A 20,951-nucleotide genomic window follows, 5' to 3' on the forward strand; every position below is an offset into this window, starting at 1 on the left:
CTCGTCTTGCTCAGAAAGAACGAGAAACCCGGGAACGTTTCCATTTCGAGCTTTTCAACATTTCGAAACCCTTCGTGCTCAAGAACGTGATGACGCACGCCCACGTCAGGAACATGAAGATCGCTGCTGGAATTTTCTTTTCGAAGACTCACTGAAGTATGTCGACAGCCGCCCACAACTCAAGAACACGAAATCAGTCCAGAAAGGCCTGGCACAACTGGGATGGACCCCCTTCGTCGACCATCATCAGAACCTTTGTCAGGTCAGTCTCGCTTGTCTTCCGTAGACCGTTCACCTAATGCACTTCGTCAGAATTCACCCCACACCGTCCTGGAGCCAAATGTTCCAGTCATTCCTTCGCCAAATAAACTTGCTCTTAACGAATCCAGAAGTTCACCCTATTTTTGGGCTCGATAGTTTCGTGATTGCACGTGAATTCCTGGATCGAGCGCAAAACTGCCTTGACTCGGGCCTATGCACCCCAGAACAGTTATTACGCCAGGTCACCTTTAATCTCCGTGGTCCTGCAAGTGAATGTTGGCACCTTTGCAAATCCCAGGTAACCTCGGGAAGACTTCGTTTGTCGATTTAATAATATGTTTGAAACTCACTGATGATGTGCGACGACATCAAAAGCATAGAGAACAGCAAACGGGGAAATCTACCAGAAGTTTTGCTTTAGACATAGCTGGACTTTGTCGCAAAATAGACCCTTTAATCTCGGAAACTAAAGTTGTGAAGAAAATATTGACTTCACTTAACCGCCCTAATCAAGGAAAAAATGACAATCACCTTGACTCCCAAGTCTCACAGTGGAGGCTTTCGTTGCAAAGGGAACACGAGTTGAAACGTTAATGGAAGAACAAAAATTATACCTATCTCGAATGGGAGTGTTTCGATCCCAGAGGTTTCACAAAAAAAATCCGACAAAAAACACAAAAAATCCAGGAAAATCTCGCTCTAAGTTGCCAGATGATCTACAGACGACCCCCAAAGGTCCTTTAAGGAGGTATACACCGGAAACAACACCGCCACCTAATCCCAGCACGTCACATTTTCGGGGATCTTGCGGTTACGGCCACACTATAGTGGACTGTTATAGGCGCCCGAAATAATGCCGCAACTTCGGGAAATAGTTCGCAAACGGATCAAACGCGCGGCTCTGACCTTCATTACATGGATCTCTCAAACTAGCAGACGAAAGCTCTACCGTAAAACAAACATTGTTCAGGTTAAAATTCCGGTTTTTCTTGACTCTGATATATATGTAAATAACTTTTAATTTTTTTTCTGGTTATTATGATTTAAGAAGCTCGAGCTTGAATTCTCAAACAATTCCCATATTGTTTTCAATTGTTTATTTACTTTAATATTTTAAGGATTTAATTGATTTGTTTTTTTATTTTTCAATTTCATTTGCTTATGATTTTTGAAAACTCAAGTTGGGAAACAGGTGTCCTCAATTTGACGATTGTTCTCTACATTCTTATCCACCGATTGATTCTCGAGTCTCCCCTATATTCGAAAACTCGTTCTCATAATATTATATAAACTCTAGTGATTCTCGTTATATAATAACAATCGGTCTTTCTCATAGAATTATAACAATCATACTAACATTGTTGTCCTTAACCTCACTAGACAACTTTGTTATATTTATCTTTCGTCGACTAACTCATTTTAATTATATTCTCCTTACCCTGGCCAGGTACTTCAATTGCCTTAATGAATTTTCCTTGTCTAAGACGTTTGAGGACAAACGTGTCTTTTAGGGGGGAGTGGTGTAACGACAATGAAAAAAAATACTTCATACTTATAAATTCGTATTCTACAGGGCCGGTAGGCCCTTGTAGATATGACTTGATACCCTTCCGTAATGTTAAAGAAAAAGTCACACCTTTTAGGGTTAGCGTCCCATAGAAAAAGCATTAAAAAGTTTTCAGTTTTTTATGGAATTTGTGACAAGCCACACTGAAAAACTACAGCGAAGTTAGTTTTCGGGATACTTCTAAATTAACAAGCATTTATTAAATGGGAAACTTACCTGTTTCGATTTTTAATTAATAAAGTCTAAGTATTGTACTTTAACTAATTAACAAAGTGCATCAAAAAATTACTTTTCGGTCAGAAGTCAGCCTAACCTTATAGCGCAACCTCATAGCGCGCTTAAACCAATTTCTTCATTTAGTTCTCGTTGACAACTAGAAAAGCCTAGGTTTGTGGGTGCTAACAAGTTACGTTGACAAATTGCAAATGTTGGCTTTCTTGCTGATTGTCTTAATTTCTTAGCAGTAGACGCTAACAAATTACTTTGGTATTTCATCCGAGCTTGAGCACCTTTTCTAATTAACTGTAGCACCTTTAATAAGAAATACGTCGTTATCAGGTCGAATTTTCGTCTAGAAAAGTAATTCTGGTAAATAATTACAGTTAATAGAGGTTTTTATATCATTTAAAGTAGGCTTTTCGACGTTCTTTACGGCCAAGTCTTAAATTGTATTTTAGTTTGTCTATGTAATATAGTGACTGTTTATAGTGTCTTTCCTTTTTAAAGATTATAAGGAAGCTAATTCCCAGAACTGTTTTGGATTGGAATTACAAACATACGCAGTCTGCTTTGATTCATACTACAATTCCTAACCCTAGAGCCTAGGTTTTACGCTACTTAATACTGTATTCATCATGGCTTTTTGTTGGCGCTTCTAGTTTTAAGTAAAAAATGGCATATCGAAATTATTGTGGTTTAGAAATCAACGGTAGTGTTTTCACCCTGTGAAGATTTCAACTTCAAAATATTACAGGAAAGCAAAGAGTATTATTTCGGGCACACCCCACACCCCTTCCCCTAAGGAGACCTAACTTAGCCATTTCCCCTAGCTACTATGTGAGACAAATACGATTGGCTCACAGTGCGCCAGGCTTAAGCCAATAGTGTTGATAGAAATTTTGACGATATAAGCAGACGACAAAACAAATCCGATTTTGAAATTAGGGTGTAGAAGAGAACATCGGAAATTAAGAAGGTATTTTTACATTTTTCTTACTATTACTAAATTCCTTCTTATTATTGATACTGATATTCATTTAACTATTAGATTACCATTTTATTGCTATAAAATATGGACAAGCGGAACAGGGTAATTCATTCTTTTTCTGATTTGGATGATGAAAGTAGTTGTGATTCAACTGATTGGCTATTGGATAATTCTATTGCTTTGAATAATTCAAAGTTTTTCAAAGATGAGACATTTTACCATGATGCTCTTATACCTTTTCGTCGAGCTTTTAATGAAGCCCTTGAAAAGCTTTAAGATTTAGAGCGACTAAGTGATGGACAAACTGCTTTGACTATAAGAAAGTTGAAGTATCACACTTATATGCTAGTTGACGAAATACAGGATCTATTTTATCCAATATGTCAGAAGGTGAAAGAATACCCCTGCCCAAATTATGAACGCTTGACATTAGAAACTTCTCGTGATAAAGAAGTTAATAGAAAATTGATTGAAACTTTTAGACGCTTGCAGGTTTGTGTTTTTAATTGATTTAAATTGATAAAATAACATTAAAGTCGTTTAGAAATTTGTTTTTGATAATTTTTCCATTTTTAGATTTTTGGTGAGCTTCCCCAAGTAGACCAAGAGTTCATTGTTCAAGGTTTTCTACGTCGATTCCTCATTTCCTTTCAAAAGTTTTTGTCTAAAAAATACGGATCAGAAATTCAAATTATTGACGAGACAGAAGCCGTTGGCAGCAGTTCTGGAGCAAACAACGTTCAAAATAACAGAGCTAGAAATATTCTTCAAGAAAAAAATAAAGAAAACGATGAAGAAAATGCCCTAAATCATGTAGCTGGATCTGTTGTTGCGAAGTTATTAACATGGAAAGTTGAAAACAAGGAACAAATCGATAAAGCCCCATGAAATTTATTCAACAACTGTATCGAGGGGAAAACTGCTTAGACTAACAGAACAAGGGTATAAAATTTTCAAGTTAATGATGGCTATTAGTAAAAAAGGCTTAAAGCGGGAAAACATTAGACTAAAAACAGAAGCAGAAAAACAAATATCCAGAAATGATGAAGTTAAAACATTCTGGAACAAGTAAACGAACAATTCTTATTGCTTTAAGCGATTGATATTGGCTTTTCTAAAAATTCAAATCAAAGGACATTCCTCAAGTTTAAACGAAACTTTTGAATTTGAATCTAAAAAAGCCAGTAAAAGTTCAAAGGACATTAGGCCAACACTAAGAGCTATGTCAAACAATCTACCTAACAATGATGAATAGAGATAAAAAACTATTATAACTTTTAAGTTCCTCAAAATGGCAATATGAAAAGTGAGATAACATTTTAATAAATATTTTACCTAAAGCTTTTTACTTACATTTTCTTATGATAGGCTTAACAACCCTAAGCCTTTTAGAGTTATGCATATATTCCAGAAGTGATGGATTTAAGTTGGAACCAGTAACCTATCTATGGATACTGAATTCCTGTTCAAGGGGGTCCTGATTCATATGATTGGTTAATACAAATGGTGCTGTTAAAAATATAGACCAGAAGGCGCTTTCATTTTATTTTTAAGTATACCTTTACTAGTTTTAAGAATAACTTTACAAGTACCCCTCCTTTAAAATCCCTACCCAAAAATATGTCAAACGGTGACAAATGGACACTCAAAGAAAACTTTCAAGAAAAGGGGTAATCGGTGCAGCATCTCTTTAGAGATGGTTATCGCACGCGGGGAAACTTGGGTAGTCTTAAGCCATTGTAAAGCCTATAGTTTAGCCGACTTCTTGGCGCCGCAAACTATAGGTTACTGTGAGCCCTCACCTTCCTAGGTGAGCGAGCTTTTTGTAAAAATCAGAACTCTAAGAACCTTTCAAATGGATGGACCTATAAGGCCACTTTTTATTAAAAATAAAACTCTGTTTCTTGTTACCGTTTTTTAACTCGCATCATTCTAATTTCTTGAAAGATAGAAATTATCCTTTTTAACGCGCACTGCACTTAAGCAGTTCCCATCCATAGCTAGCTCTTGTTTTCAGTCCGAGAAGCTAGACTTTATTCAACAGCTCTCCCAGAGTATTTACAGGTGCTCCCTTTGACAATAAAAATTTTACCACGGATATAACTGAAATAACTAAATATATATGTATTCGAATTAGAGATGCGCTATTTGTGACATATTTGTTTCATTTTACCACTCCTTTCCAGGCCTTCTCTCGTTTCTTGGCTAAGAAGCATTTTGTTTCGATCACTTGGGCGAAAATCTCCAGGCCTGCTTTTTACGCTCTCTTCTCATTCTTTTAGGTACCCTAGAAAATCTTCTTCTAACCACTAAGGAAGTTTAAAATTAATCAATAATGAAGCTTTGAAACTAAATCTAGATTTAAAATTTTTTTCACTCTAAAGCGTTCATCGGAGATTGAAAAATAGGGAGCTATGTTAAAGTTGTTGGTTTCTCGAGCCTCCGTTAAATGTTTAGTATTCATAAGGTCAAAAAATTTGTTGAACATTCTTATGAACCTTATTGTTTCCACTAGTTCTTCATTTTCTTCAAGCTCCAAGGCCGCTGCTACTGAGTTACTCAATACTTGCGTTGCATACTTTACTCTCATTTTCGAGTAAGAAGTCATGAAAACGTTCATTGATGAGCCGTTTTAATAGTTTGGCAGGATAATTTTTTGTATAAATTGACAATATGAGTCCAGTTTATTTCTTTTCCATTTATCCATAATTTTCTTGAACATTGGTGGTATCTACTATTGCTCATACAGTTTCTGGTTGTTTTAATCAAATGAGGCACATCTGACACAAAATATACGTCCCTTTCTTTGTCTCTAGCGAATTTATTTTCAACTTTGTGAAGCGATTTTTGTTCTGATTTCATTGTGCACGTTTTATAAAATTTTCTATTGGGCGCAGCGCCATCACAAACAAACAATAGTACTTTTACTCCAATGAGTTCCAACTTTTCAACAGCCTCCCAAACAATGTCAAAAATTTCTGGACCTGTTAACCCTCTAGACGGGAAAAACGATAGCGGAAATCTGAAGTTTGTTGTAACACCACGAACCATCAACTTTAATACTTCCGGCTTTCCCGATTTATCTTTCATGATACCAACGAACTTGTCGCTTTTGCTGTCATAGTCTACTTTCTCTTTGGATTTCATTTCATCCCATAAAAGGGCAACATACTTCTTGTGTGGTTCTTCACCTAACTTCTCAAATTCCTTCTTTAGGTCTAAAAATATTTCACTGGTAAATACAGGATCTTTTTTTTTACCATATTTATTAAAGATTGCTTCGATGGCAGAGACAGAACTTCAGATTTTCTTAAGGCCTCGTAAGCAGCTGGTGAGTGATTTTTCACCAATTGTGACCACTCTAACACATCAGGGTGCCACCTAGCACCCCTTTTGTTTTTGCTTTTAGAGTTTCTTATTGATTGTTCTTTGAAAGTTTTGCTAAATGGTTCTTCATCAACGGCGCGCTCCTTAAAAAAGTCGCGTTGTCTTCTTAGTTTTTGTTGTGGAGTGGTTTTCTTTCTTTTGGCTTTCATGTTTAGTGTTTTTAAGTAAAGAAGGTACTTTCTATATCGTACACATGGAACGCATCTTATTCTTCTAATTCCAGAAGGAATTAATCCGGTGCACTTAACTGAGCGGACACACGTATCAGTTCCGTCGAAGCATTCTTTTCCTGTGCTGGGCCTATTCTTGGAATGATATCTGAAGGCCTGAACTAATTTTTTCTCTGGGCTACCGTAGCAGATATCCAGCTCATTTAACTTTTTAAATTTTCAATAGTTCTGCATTTGTTGCCGCTTTTCTTGATATATATTCCCAAACAAAATGTTGTTCACCCAAATAATTTTCATCATTTAGAACTTTAATTCCAACTTTCTTGTCAGCGGATATTATAACTTGAATTAGCTATTTTACATTGGAAAACTTGGAGAACATAAAATTTTCTAGTTCTTTCCCATATGACCAACCAATTTCAACGGCTGAATTAGCCAGATCTTCGGAATTTTCTTCATTAATAGTAAAACACGGTAATGGATCGGAATTTTCTGTGCTAGGTCCGCTGCCACCAACAAAATGCTTCGAACAAATATACCAATGGCTCTTAACCTTATCGGGTGTCGATTTACCGCATAACTTTTTGGCTTAGGGAATGGAATGAAAAAAAAAAGCCTTTCATGTGCGGTTTATAATTGTGTCGAGAGTCATTATGACAGCCAGGGTACAAACAGTGCCTTGTAGCGACCATATTTGCTAAAAACTAAACCTAATTTTATTATTTTAACACTTTTGTGCGTCAATAAGTGGCAATAGTCAATAATAAAAATATACTTACCAAGGCTTAAGTGAGTAACTCAGCGATTGCTTCTAATATAACCCCTAATATATACATAAAATTACGTAAAATGTAATTACGAACGAAATCATATTTAATTATGAGCAAAATGTTAACAATTTGTACCTTTAAAATAGAAAAACAATAGGAAGAACGTTGTGAACCGGAATTATAAAGGAATTCATCCGCTCAGCGCCTCAAAAGAAACTTTTAGAGGAGACGGATTTTTTGGTGAATCAGAGACCAAGTTTGGCTTTGACCAATAAAATTTGTCTCGGAAAGTAGCTAGGCGCTTTCAAAGGCTAAGTTAGGTCTCCTTAGGGGAAGGGGTGTGGGGTGTGCCCCATATAATAGTCCTTGAGGAAAGATGACAAAATGTTCAATGTGTTTTCCATACGGCAGTTAAAAGAGTGGTGTATACGTTAGCGCAGTTAATTCAACATTCTCATTTGAGGACAGGTATACACGGTCTCATTATTTGTTAATCTCACTAAAATGGTACTAATTGTGAAGGTGTTTGATGTAATTCCTTAAAACTAAACCAATGTAGAGGACCAGATTATTCGTTAAAACAATTTCGGTCCTATTGAATCAGTCATACTGTGATGTTACGTTATCATTTTATAAACTATTTGTTACCAACAGTGGATTGTTTAATTCATAAGTAACAGTGGTACTGGTTAATCCTGGAGGACAGTGTCGTTATATAATTTAATTAGTGAAATTATTTTCAGATTTACATCATAGATTCTCTCAACGTAACCACGTTAAAAACGGAGGGTTACGTTGTTTGCTATTTCCACAGTCCACATTGCCGTTTGTTTATTGGTTTAAATTGCTATGAATTGTATTTGGTTTAATTACTGGTATTCAAGCTAAACTATAGAATAACATCATTCACTAACATATTGTATAGATAATCTTTACCACAAACCTAGCACAAGATATGATAAAAATTTAACGCAATGTGTTTGAAATAATCAAAAACTCCTCTAAACATTAGAGTTAAGGTGAATTATACATACTCAGCTCATACTGAAGAATAGAGCTGACACTTTCGGAAGGTATAGCACTTTCTAAGTAGCAAGTGTACATGAAATTTAATTACGTTCAAGTTATTGATAGATTGTGGTTCAGTAGTGTAAATTTACTTTTTATAATGAGTTTTAATAAAATATTCGCTTTTATTGCAATATTTATTGGTGTTATTAATTCTAACTAAACAGTCACTATTATACACTAAACTTCTAAAAGCGACTATTCATGTTTTTAATGTTAATTTAAACCAGAGTGAAATAGGAAAAATGAGGCTTTACAAACGTCGGTAGTTTTAATATTAATTAAACCTTATTAATATTTTGAACCAAAATTTGAAGTATTCATTTAATTTTTTGTTAATTGTACCATAGTTTAAACTAACCGTGGATTAAGGTTCAGCTACTATTAATTTATATTGATGATGATTTATCGCTTTAATAATATGTTATTGCATTTAATGCGTTTATAATATTTGGTTGCATTTATTGTGTTGGTTACATTTTTTTTACAAGAGAATGGTATGCCCAGTGGCTTAACGCCCAGAATTTGACAGAGTTTTCGGGGATTTTGTTAGGGTCACTTCGAAAATTAGTTCCATGAGCTGCATGTTTGAAGGTAGCGGGTGAGTTTAATAATCCGACGGGAAGGACATTAAATTCAAGAAGACCTTTGTGAGTAACAAAGGCTGTAAATTGTTTGGCATGCTCTTCTAGCTCTATTTGCCAAAATCCATCTTTCAGATCTAGCACTGAGAAATACTTCGATAACCTCCTGCTGCGCTCGAGTTCTGTTTCCCAACACATAAAACACGTGGAACACGTTCTCGCGCGGTTGAAAGAATCAGGCTTAACCTGTAAAAGAAACGATATCTTTTTATGCAACTTCAGGTTATGTACTGTACCTTGGATTTATGGTTAGTGCGAAAGGCATAGAAACAGACTTAACAAAGACCCAGGCTATTAGATACTTTCCACGTCCTAAGAACGTGGAAAAAGTTCGATCTTTCCTAGGCATGGTAGGGTGGTAGCGTGAATTTATAGATAAATTCTCAGATTTAGAATTACCTTTTACAAATTTAACGAAAAACGGCAAGTCCACGAAACTGCAATGGACTGAGGAATGTGAGCGTAGCTATCCAAATTACTCTCTACCATTTTTCTTACGAACATACGCTAGTCTCGTAGGCTTAGGAGCCGTCCTTTATCAGATAGATTAAAACAATGAGCGCATCATCTCCTTCGCCAGTAAAAATCTTAAGGGCGTAGAGACCCGGTATCACGCAACCGAAGGCGAGTTATAAGCTGTAGTATGGAAGGCCAATTAATACCGTCACTATCTCGACTGTGTAGCGTATACGTTAATAACAGACAATAGCGCACTACAGTGGCTTTCGAAAATTAAAAATGCGTCTTCAAAATTAACCCAATGGGCAGTTGAATTACAAGAATTCCATTTCAAGGTCGAGCACCGCAAGGGTAGAGACAACGTCGTTGCCGACGCCTTCTCCCGTAGTGCTATAGACAAAAACGACCATGACGTAACTGAGTCCGCTCTGTTTGAGGAAATTTGTAGTCAAATGGATGTACCGAGTACGCAAAGCCCTATACTGTCCGCGCCATTGACACTACGAATAAAGATAATTGTAGCCCCATTAGAGAATTACGCACCTTGGCCGAAGCTCAAGATAAGGATGCCTCGATAATAGCCCTTAAAACGTACCTTTTAACAGGCGAGCTTCCTCAAGCGTCCAAGTTTGCGCGTAAAATGGAAAGCAAGGGGTCGCACTATTGTGTAACAGAGGGCGTTCTATATAAAATGATAGAAACCCGCCGTTCGTCATGAGGCTAAATTAGCCAAACCTATAACATGTCTTCCTGTCCCTGCGCCATAACGTCTTGCACGAGTTACACGATGACCCAACAGCGGGTCATTTCGGAGAGAAACGAACCCTATGGCGTGATATTTTCAAAATTATTTTAAACTATTGGTCACGTTGATACCTGACATAATCAAAGCGAGTGTTGCTGTAGTAACTTAGCCCATTAATCGTTATGAACATTTAGGTCGGAATGTTATTGAACGCGTTAATGGCATTTTGAAGATGCGTTTCCGACGCTTGGACATGTCAGGAGGTGCCCTGTGCTATAACCCTAGAAAGGTCAGCACTATAATTTATGCTTGCTGCATCTTGCACAATTTCTGTTTGGATGAGCCAATGCTAGGGACCAAGGTAAATTATAGTCATATATGTTGAATGTTGAATTTATGCATGTGCATGGATATACGTACATCTTTATGGCAAGAATGATGGGGAAGGATGCATAATCTGAGACGAACCGGCACGCTTAATGTGCCACAGCTCTGTCGGATGGGTCGCCAAAAATGGGGATGAAAGAGTAGGATTCAATGGTAATTACTTCACCTGTAGCCCTTAGCATTGAGTCCGGTTATTAATCCCCCGTTTTCGGCGTCCCATCCGACCTGAGCTGTGCCACAGTAAGCCGGTTTCACTCAGATTACGCATCATCCTGCCCCATGGTCAGTAAAGAGTGTGTACTAGTCCAAATTTTTTAGAACAGCATTCTCGACTCCATTGGGACTACATTTGATTAGAACCAGTTGTAATCTAAGTTTTTTTGTTTATAACTGGACCAGTTGCATTAAATCCGCAACCACATAACGTTGATACCGATGATGAACTTGAAGCAGAGCAAGCCCATGACTACAATGAACTGCTTCAAGCTGGACGGCAGATTTGGTAAACTTTGATAGAGCTGTAAATTCTGACCTTGGGTGGAACCACAGAATTTAACATCGTGAAGGTGGGGTGCGGTTGCAGTTGCAGTTACCACTTTGTCTCTCACCAAGAGGAAAATTTCGATACCGAACTGTGAAACTAGTCTACTTCTGCGTGGACTTTGCAAGTTCTCTCCCCATACACTTGTTAAAGGAGTTTTCCTCCGTGGTCTCACCCCGTTTCTCCTTTCCATCAAAACATGCTGCGGTTTAGGGTAATAGTGGTATAGGGTACTGTCAGCTGTGTTGGTAGATAAAGCCTTCTACTCCACAACGAAATGCGTGTACATTAACCCTTAACAATTTGACCTTGACATTTCACGACGCTTTAAACCGAAATACTTTGTGTCAGTCACACAGACCCATCATTCGTTCAAGGTTGAATAGTGTGCTCAGTTGAAAGCTACGCTAAACGTTTTAACATCTCAACTATTTATATTCTGGGTCATAAATGAAGAACTCCGGAGTCTCATTATTTCCGTATTGCGCGTCACTAATTAGATAATAAGACGTGGCTCACAGTGTAGTTGAGCATCACAGTTGCTTCCGCCATTTATCCGAGCTTGCTTGAAGAGAATGATTTAGAGAACATTCAAAGAGCTCGTTTGCGCCAACACTGATCAACAGGCATCACAATGGTTGATTTTAGACGGACGTGCCGAACTAGCGAGACCACTTTTTATGCATCACAAGCAGTCTCGACTAAGTTTGTTAATGATCATGAAAAATTCCATGATGTACTGCACCGGAAACCACACTTTGGCCTTTTCCCAAATATTATATATATAGAGCGTCAAGCTTTGACAAGACAACGTTCTAGAACTCTCCACACAAAGACAGACAAATCTACATCACTTGCATCAAACTAAAGCAATCTTCCGTCCAGGTAGTGATGACAGTGGCACGCCGATGAATTGCATTAACAGATCTATTGTAAAGTGAAGGTCTGTCTACTCGCATTTGACACTTCACACTACGAGCCCTCAGTGTGTTCTATGTTGAATAACTACATGAACCCAACACTACTAACCTCAGAGACGACTTATCATCTAGCAATGTCCATATCACGTTCAATGGCAGCCTCTACAGCGTCGAAGCCATCGCCATACCAACTCTCACGGTACAGGTTTGCCAAAAGAAATTGTCTGTTGCCCTACAGCGATTATGGCGAATCACAGCAGACGTTACGGTTAATTGTGGTAACATACTCCATTACTTCCCATTCGTGAAGACATAGTTGAAGAACGCATAAACACAATGCCTTTGTCTTCGATAACGTAAGCACATTATCAGTAGGTCTATTTCAAATATTAACTAAAGATATAATGATGATCATATTTTGATATGTAGAATATCACATTACAATGGATGATTCATCTCACACAAATGGTAAACTTATCACTCGCAGCTCAGTTTCCATCACAGCTTGAGCCGAGCAAACCATACATCTTACCCATTTCAAGTTTGAGACTATATTTTGAGGCGAATGTAGCCCAAAGGCGTCTAATGCGTCTCTTTACCCAATGAGACGTCATCATCCTAATAAAACACAATGCGACTCGCCACGTCAAATTCCCAGGCCTATCCCTCTTCAGACTAGGGTTCAGTTCAAGCCCTTGATGGCGCCAAAAATGTGTGCTTCCCATATCGATCAAGCTTTCGCTGTAGAGCCTGGTAACGCTGAAAAGGAAATTTATTAATTGATGGACATACATATATTAACGTTTACGACCAAATAATATAGATATCTGTTAAATGAGCGCTGCTCTTTGCTGATGACGTAAAGTGTATCTTCCATGAACCCATGTGATTGGACGATGCTCAAAGTGATGTAAACTGAATCTGTGAAGTTAGAGAGTAGTTATTACTCTCACCGTATACTTAGGACCAGGCTGATCTTGCAGTGGTGAAAAGATCTTTATTAACAATTACACATCTCAAGGAAAGTGACAAGCATGAACCTCCTACAGGCTATAAAGTTGCGAGGCACACCATGAAATCAAGAACATGCAATAAGTAACGAGAATAATCGTGTTTAAATATAGCAGGAGCATGCTTAATTTAAAATGTTAAATTAAACAGATTGATGAAAGTGCATGCCAGAATAAGCATGTAAACCATTAAATTAAAAGCGCATGCCAGACTAAGCATGTAAAACATTAAATTAAATTACAATAAAAGCGCATGCCAGAATAAGCATGTAAAAAATTAAATTAATTTACAATAAAAGCGCATGCCAGACTAAGCATGTAAAACATTAAATTAAATTACAATAAAAGCGCATGCCAGAATAAGCATGTAAAAAATTAAATTAATTTACAATAAAAGCGCATGCCAGACTAAGCATGTAAAACATTAAATTAAATTACAATAAAAGCGCATGCCAGAATAAGCATGTAAACCATTAAATTAATTTACAATAAAAGCGCATGCCAGAGTAGGCATATAAACCATTAAATTAATTTACAATAAAAGCGCATGCCAGACTAAGCATGTAAAACATTAAATTAAATTACAATAAAAGCGCATGCCAGAATAAGCATGTAAACCATTAAATTTATTTACAATAAAAGCGCATGCCAGACTAAGCAGGAAAAGCATTAAATTAAATTAAATTACGATAAAAGCGCATGCCAGACTCAGCATGTAAAACATTAAATTAAATTAATTTACAATAAAAGTGCATGCCAGACTCAGCATGTAAAACATTAAATTAAATTAATTTACAATAAAAGCGCATGCCAGACTAAGCATGTAAAAACATTAAATTAAGATTAAAGCGCACGCCAATTTTTGAGTGTTATAAACAATAAATGAAATGAAACAAATGATGATTGAGTAAAGCGCATGCCAAATTAAGCGCAAAATAAATAATACATGAAACTAAGCAAGACAGTAATGAAAATATCCAATGAAAATGTGCAATATATATGTACAAGGAAAATAAGAAAGAAATTAAATAGAAAAAGGTGCGTCATAAATTAAGCGCGAAATAAATGATAAAACACAATTTGCATATCACATTTTGCATGCAATAAATAAAAAAGAAGAACCAAAAAAAGAGGACTTCATGGAAACATGCGTGCAACCAAGGTTTCAGCCTGGACCATTGCTGCTTAGCAGCCTCGGCTTGAATCTTAGCAGCTTCGGCTTGAATCTTAGCAGCCTCGGCCTTCAACCTTTTCGTTTCATTTGCATGCTTCTTATTTTCTGCTTCGCGCTCCATCTTAAGTTTCTTATATTCGAGCCTGGCCCCTTCTTGTTCCAGCACCACCCGTTCATTTTCCACCAGTACTGAGTGAAGGTGTTCTTCATGCTTAACAGCTTCATTGGCAGATACAAGAAGCTCTTCTTTGAAGGACAAAGGTCTCTTGCGAACGTTAGGCAATTCAGCTGCAAAAAAACTATGTTCAGTTATGATACCAAATACTAAGAAGCCTATGAACTAAGCAGCGGACAATCACACTGTCAGTGTTAGATGTACGTCATTTATTCGCTGTTGTGTTAATGAAACAATTTCATTTGCAATGTCTTTTACAAATAGTTCCCGCAAGGTGACAACTGTTTTAACGAATGCTGCGACAAAATAATAAGAACTATTCACAGGTAACGTTAAGATAAACGCCTGGGCACGCAAGTATATTACCCAATTCATAGAACACTGATTGACATCTGTATTGTATTATAAAAAAACGTCTTGGTTTGGACCAAGGCCGAAAAAACAAATGATATGTGTGAGGTTTATCATTTGACTGTAGTTTCAGATATTTCAATTGTTTTAGTTATTTTTATCCATTTAATCCTTAATCAATATTAAATTCAATCAACTGATTTTACTGTTAATCGATCCATTCCCTCTAAATTAATTGAAAAAATTACATATCTACGCTTTTTCAAGAGCAATTACATTTTCCGAAAATATTTTATCATGAAATTTATTATTTTGAAGGGAGTACGTGTTGAGGTGTCAATATTGAATATTTGAAATATTCTACTGACTTTCTAAAAGAGCAGGTGAACTTTGACATAATTCGAAAGGAAAATGTAAATATTTAATAGTGGATGCCAAACAAGGGTGTTGCACGAATTTATACATTTAATTTCGTTAATCGAAATGCTACATTTCTATTGTCGCCTCTATGAAGAAAAGATTGCACTGCAATTTCCCTCTCCGTGCTTTAGAATTTCTTGGTCATAATTCAGTCTTCATTTGAAACGTCACCACCCCTTTCTACATTGTTGGCGCTACTTGTACACGGGTTACGTATTACGAGTAATTATTTTAGCACGCTTAAAGACCATTTCGGAAAACACACAGGGGTCGAGGCCACCATTGGGGTATTCTCCCTCGCACCAAGGGTCACCGCCCGACGGTGCCAAAGTTCACTAGAGGTAGGAGGCTAGTCAACACGCATTGCCTATAGCTTCTAGGCATCACCCTTGTGTTTTAGTTTCTCTGAATGTAATTTCTAAAATGGTCTACTCACTTACAAATGTACACAAATTACACTGAGTGATCGGTCCTTCAGGCGCTAGCGAGTGACAAGCCACAACCATAATCATTCATGTACACGAATCTTTTATAGTTTTAGGTTTTTCAGGTTGGCGGGCAAGTCCGGAGAGTCACTAATGTGAAAAGGTTTCGAACTATATGGTATTATTGGCTGACTGTGTTGCGACGGCTCAGATGACCTATAAACTTGAACCCAAAATTTTTTATATTGGGAAAATAGAGGAAGGGGGTCGGAGTAAAGTGTGACCTTCTTCGCATAACTGGTAATGAATAATGTGTATACCCATATTATTTCCGCATGAAATGTAATCTTCACCCTAACCTTTGGTTATATCAGAAGTAAGATAAGGGACTAGAAGTATCGAGGTAACCAAACTCTTCACTTGGCGATGGAAGCGGCATAAAATCGTCAAATTTGTTCACTAGTGCTAGGCTCTAATACCAATGCTAGGGCACTTTAATTCTAGTCCCTTATCTTACTGCTGGTTATTCTGAGAGAGCGGTTGCTCTCTTAGATAAGACCTCATACTGCGTTTAATGTATAAGGGTGGTTTTTTGATTCGATGTAACTTTTTTCCTATCATGGTTACTGCTTTGAAAAAATTCCACTGAACTAAAATTCGGACCCTTAATATGTGGTTAAAATTTCAAAGAGATCCCTCTATTAGTTTTCTTCATAGAAAATAAAGTTGCTAAGGGTGGTTTTCATTTCCATAAAAAAATTAAGACATTTTGGCAAAAAAAGGGAAATTTTCCCATAGGAATAACATGGGAAATGTTTGCTGTGATAGCCAAATGGTCTCGACCATTTTTTGAAGACTATTTATTCGATAGGTCTGAAAATGGTTTTAAATGAAAGGTTGAACATTTTTCTGGTGCCTTTCGAAGTTTTATTGAAAACAATTAATATTAAGTATTACTTTTTGTACTTTTAAGCACATACTTAAACTTACGACCTTTTATTCTGCTGGACTTACGTGGTATAATCCTAGCTAAAATCATAGAGAAACGTACTGTTGGACTTACGCTGTTTTACCGCTAATATAGCGAAGTTTTTTGTTTACTAAATGCGTCGTCCGCTCTGTTTATGGACGAGCTTAAGGCGAATTTCTCCACTTTTCATCTAAAAGAAGGGGTTAATCAGTCCCAATTTTATTTTATTCTCGTAAGTTAAACTTCATTATAATTTAATACAAAAGAATTTAAAGTTAAGATTTAGCCGATAATTTTTAAATTCACTGATTTCACTAAGCCTCGGTCAAAAGTTCAAGACAGGCTGATTGTACTATTGTAGACTAGAGACCAATTGGCCGTGTTGCGTTCGTTTTAAGGTGTTTCACCTGGTGCCATTGGCCAACGATAGCCGCTAATTAGGTAATTTGTTTAAATTAAATCAATTTTTGTTGTTTAAAGTAGATGAATGCAAACTACGCACAAGGGTTCGTTCCCTGGTTTCTCGACTGGTGCCGTCAGGCAACGGTTACCGCTACGAAGATACGTTTTTTACTGGTAAAATAAATGATAGATTCAATCACACTATCACTAAACCCTGTCACCAAATCAACCAATATTTTTAATTCAGGTTCTTCCAATCATTTGTACTAGGTAACAATTGAATTATTAATTATTTTGCGCCCATTCTAACGTTACCTAAGAAAACAATAAACAATGGCCAGATTGCGAACGATAAACGCTACAGAGATTATGTCTGGTGCAACCGCCAACGGTAACCACTGCGTAGATCATTTTGTTTGTTTAAATAAGTGGTAAAATAATTGATAGATTAAATCACACGATCACTAAACCCTGTCAACAAACCAACCAATGTTTTTATCCCGGCTCTTGCAATCATTTTTATTAGGTAACAGTTACGTTTTTAATTACTATTTATAACCGCTATTTAGAATAAACCCTTTGGTTTAAATTAGATACATTTTTGATGTGTAAAGTAGATTAATTCAAACTACGCAGAAGGGTTCATTCCCTGGTTTCTAGACTGGTGCCAGCAGCCAACGGTTACCGCTACGAAGATACGTTTTTTGCTGGTAAAATAAATGATAGATTCAATCACACTATCACCATCACTAATTCCATTAAAGGGATGTACAGTGTGTTAATTAATTAATATAAATTTTGGATAAATATGTAACACACTATCATTATTAAATTTCTGAAGAGAGGGGAAAAAAGGTTGAAATTAATTTTTTTTAAATTTAAAAAGCAAATTTGGCGCAGAAAAAACCCAGCACCTGAAGCCTGTCTTATAAAATTTTCACAAGATGATTCGTTCAAGAATGTCTAGAATTAAGTCGCAATAATAGAAGTAATAAATATTTCACCTAAGTCAGCTGATTTGGCCAGGCAGGGCATAGCCCACTCGATCCATGCTCACGGACGCAGCTCTGCATCTTGCGTCGTATTACGCGTGATCGAGTGGGCTATGGGCAGGGTAAACAAATACGGGGCTGCCAGGCTGTCTCTTATACCACAATGATGGTCATTATCCTTTACGAGAAATGCTTCCTTGTCCAGTGTGGGAAATAAGGCGGTGGCACAGGGCAGGGCCGGAAATAAGAAAAAATTCTTATAGGACACGCGTCCAGTGACCCCCTGTTTGACTTGAAAATTTATAGGACATTGTCCAGTGTCCACTGGAGTGTGCAAAATAGTGTCGAATCTCTTTAGTCAAGCTATCAAAACTTCGGAAAATTTATTGGTCAAACTGTCCAGTGACCCCCTTAGTTTTTAAAAAAATTATGGGACATTTTAAAATTTTATTGGACAATGTCCAGTGTCTTGTGCTTATTTCCGGCCCTGGCACAGGGCAAATGACCAGTTTGAAAATTAAACCACGGGACCACTAAGAAAATTCAAGGGTAACCAGAGTCCAGACATTAACTGAAAAAGTTTAATTGTCCAATTCCTAAGTTTAGCATACGACGTGACCAGGTCAATTATTATTATATACATAGTTTACAGGCGTGGAGAATTCCTACCACTAACACAAGGAGACCAAGCAACAAAGAGTGTAAAATCGTCTGCTATTTTACACTCTAAGTTGCCAGGTCTCCTTGTGCAAATGGTATGAATCCTCCACGCCTGTAAACTATGTATAGCGCGAGCAGCTTTCGTCCATGAGCGCGGATCGAGTGGGCTATGCTTGCAGGCAGAAACTTTGTCTCAGTTAGACCAAAGAGGGTAGAAAGAGGGGGAGTAGAAGCTAGCGGCTTTGGCAAGGCATTTTGGGTGTTCTCGCTTTTCTTTTTTATTTATTTGTTATATTTTCCTCCTAATATCCGGTTCACCGTATTTCAACCAATAAGAGGGCAGAGAAAGAAGCGCGCGCACACCGGGAGCTTAGAGGTAAACTTTCAAAGCGAGAACACTCCAGCCAAGCCGTCTACTCCCCCTCTTTCTACCCTCTTTGGTTAGACTGCTACAACGAAAACCGAAAACTAGTAACATAAGTCCAAGCCAGTCATCTGAAAGACTCAAAACGATGACTCTGATTCTTCTGAATTTGAAATATCAGTAGAAATGATTCTAGATAATCCTCAGAGTTATTTTAAATATTTTAATACTCAAAGTCAGGGGATAAAGAAAGGCCAAAATAATTTTAGTATGGAAATTTGATGTTTTCAGTGATAAATTAATCTCATTGGTGATAACTGATTAACTGGTACCTGAAACCATTAGTAACTAACTAGCAATATTAGGTCCCTTATGCTTACGCTCCCCTATATTTATGTTTGTGCTTAGTGCAGATTTTGAAAATGCAACAGTTTCTTAACAATCTTAATTAAAATGAAGACTGAAGGAACAGATATTAATCAAAAATGTCTTCGTGGAGTGACGTGGACAAAGACTAGAAAAAGTAAATGATAAGAGAACAAAATGGAATGACCGAAGTAACAGATATTAAATTTTTCAGTTTAAAGACATGATTATAAAGCATCAATTATTTGAAAAAAAATACTTATCTTCGTTTTTTTCACCAAAATTACATTTCTTCAAAAATTTTGTATCATGAAATTTTCCATTCTTTTCAAAATGGTTCGTGTCAAAGCTTTACTATATAACAGATACATGCGACATCGTTTACATTTACAGCTAGATTTCCAGTGTAGACCATGATAGAAACAGTTCCTCGTTAGTGATATTTAAAAGGATTGCAGCTTTTAATTTGAACTACGATACGTTTTAATACTGGAAACTAAACCCAATAGTGAAATAAATACACAGCCCACCATTTTGTCGGTGTCCATTTATGTGTTTCGTGTTATACGTTTGCTCTACAATGTGTTCCTCATAAATAGCAAGTCGAAGTCGTACCAAACTAATTCAATCACAACTTTTAAAACAGTTCTCATGCACTCAAGTTTCTTGTTAATAATATCTTTTATCCAAATTTTGATGATTGATTTATAAAACAATTTAAATCGTCGACCCAAAAAATGGGACCCAATCGAATCGTGGTCGTATAAATGCAGGCGCAAAACCAAAGCACCCTAATGCGACGTTTAAAATGTCAATCATGATGAAAGATAAAATTTCTTCCTTCGGTTGCATTTAGTCGTTTTAATTTCGAAAAGAGGAACCTTTAAAAATAAACCATATCCATACTCGGATATTTATTCTAATCCTTTTCATTCGAAAACTGTTAATACCAAAAAGGATATATCGAATGAATCTTTCTTTCGAAAACAATGCTGCCAATGTAATTTTGGTGAAAAAAACGAAGATAAGTATTTTTTTTCAAATAATTGATGCTTTATAATCATGTCTTTAAACTGAAAAATTTAATATCTGTTACTTCGGTCATTCCATTTTGTTCTCTTATCATTTACTTTTTCTAGTCTTTGTCCACGAAGACATTTTTGATTAATATTTATACCGATATTATATTTTTCCTGTGCTACAGAGAGCCACCTAATAAACGAAACAACACTGGATAAACATTGTTGTTTTATCTTAAGAAGACGACATTAGTTTATATATTAGTTTGAGAAAAAAGTTCCTTATCATATTTTCTCTAACATCACTCTTCTCAGAAACTTACTACAGATTTAAACTTTTTTGGTGAAAACTTGAAAAATTGTTAAGCCAGCAACAATTAAAACTATGTCCGTCAAGGTGCTTACAAGTTAGGGAGCAACGACACGAAATCCCTTCAAAATAATTAATTTCATGATAAAATGTTTTCGGAAAATGTAATTGTTCTTGAAAAAGCGTA

At 36.6% G+C, this 20,951-nt stretch overlaps 3 long non-coding RNA genes across 9 annotated transcripts; 1 reads left to right on the forward strand and 2 right to left on the reverse strand.

The window, feature by feature from the left end:
- Positions 1-16,207: 16,207 nt before the first annotated feature.
- LOC149673389 (uncharacterized) lies at positions 16,208-17,895 on the forward strand. 7 transcript variants are annotated; one of them, XR_016367063.1, is made up of 6 exons: positions 16,836-16,883; positions 16,971-17,049; positions 17,135-17,227; positions 17,301-17,323; positions 17,395-17,484; positions 17,668-17,895. It is a non-coding gene; the product is annotated as an uncharacterized LOC149673389 (long non-coding RNA). The 7 variants fall into 7 exon arrangements; XR_016367064.1 differs by lacking the exons at positions 16,836-16,883; positions 16,971-17,049 and adding an exon at positions 17,501-17,579 and having other exon boundaries at positions 17,084-17,227; positions 17,395-17,444; positions 17,647-17,895; XR_016367066.1 differs by lacking the exons at positions 16,836-16,883; positions 16,971-17,049 and adding an exon at positions 17,501-17,579 and having other exon boundaries at positions 17,084-17,227; positions 17,395-17,444.
- Positions 16,887-17,294, reverse strand: LOC149673390 (uncharacterized). The gene is made up of 2 exons (XR_016367070.1): positions 17,154-17,294; positions 16,887-17,084 (listed from the first exon to the last, which is right to left on the reverse strand). It is a non-coding gene; the product is annotated as an uncharacterized LOC149673390 (long non-coding RNA).
- Positions 17,896-20,313: 2,418 nt separating the features above from the next.
- On the reverse strand, positions 20,314-20,604 carry LOC149673391 (uncharacterized). The gene is made up of 2 exons (XR_016367071.1): positions 20,566-20,604; positions 20,314-20,508 (listed from the first exon to the last, which is right to left on the reverse strand). It is a non-coding gene; the product is annotated as an uncharacterized LOC149673391 (long non-coding RNA).
- Positions 20,605-20,951: the final 347 nt, after the last annotated feature.

The sequence above is a fragment of the Phalangium opilio genome, unplaced genomic scaffold, assembly GCF_054372755.1.
Source record: "Phalangium opilio isolate 3A_F unplaced genomic scaffold, DU_Popi_V2 ptg000052l_1, whole genome shotgun sequence".
Taxonomy (NCBI): domain Eukaryota; kingdom Metazoa; phylum Arthropoda; class Arachnida; order Opiliones; family Phalangiidae; genus Phalangium; species Phalangium opilio.